Consider the following 859-nt stretch of genomic DNA (forward strand, 5'->3'; position numbering starts at 1 on the left):
CTTCTCGTTCGTTTCAAGGCGGGCAAAAGAATTTCGCGCTTTTGCATGAGACCGCAAAGATTTTCTTTCTTTTCTTCATGAGACTGCGAAGAGAGAGAGGAAGAGGCGGACGCCCAAGGGTGGGCGACGGCTAGCGCATCACACCCCTCTCCTTAAAATCCCTGTGTGGTGGCGGCGTGCCGTCCTCCCATCCCTCCCTTGGGTTGTCTGTTTTCTTTCTTTTCTTTACATTCGGCTGCCCATCATCCATTCAAGACATTTTGTTCTCCCAGTGTCCTGTGTGGGTGATCCTGTGTGTGTGGGTGATCCTGCCCACCCCCTCTCCGTGTCGCGCTGTGTGCCCCCGCACCCCCCCCCAAATGGCATCCCAAGACCCTTGCTGTTTGTTCCGCAAGGAGCAAGGTGGGACTCTGTCCTCTTCCCATCCCTAGTTTGCCAGTGTTCGAAATTCTTCCTGTGTTAGTGTGTGGGCCACAGTCCCGTGCCCAGGGTTGTGCGAGGGAGTTTTGTTGTAAAAAATCGTTCACTTTCTTCTGGGGGGGGGGGGGGTGACAAGGGGGGGGGGGGGCCACCCCAGCGGTGGGGAAGGCGGCTGCAAAGGTGGCGGCAAGGGTGGCGCCCAAGGTGGCGCCCATGGCGGGGGCGGCAAAAATGGTGTGGCCGGGGCTAAGGTGGCGGCCCCCACAATGGCGGCGGGCGGCGGCGGCGGGCAAATTCCGACGGCGGTGGCAAACACGGTGGCAAAGGCCCCGGGCTTACTTGGAGGGCAAAAACAAAAACGGGGGGCATGCCCGAAATGCCCCGGGGGCTGGCTAAAAGAAAAGGCCTCCCGCCCGCCCCCGAGAGGGGGCCAAAAAAG

The sequence above is a fragment of the Emiliania huxleyi genome (assembly GCF_000372725.1).
Source record: "Emiliania huxleyi CCMP1516 unplaced genomic scaffold EMIHUscaffold_107, whole genome shotgun sequence".
NCBI classification, from domain to species: domain Eukaryota; phylum Haptophyta; order Isochrysidales; family Noelaerhabdaceae; genus Emiliania; species Emiliania huxleyi.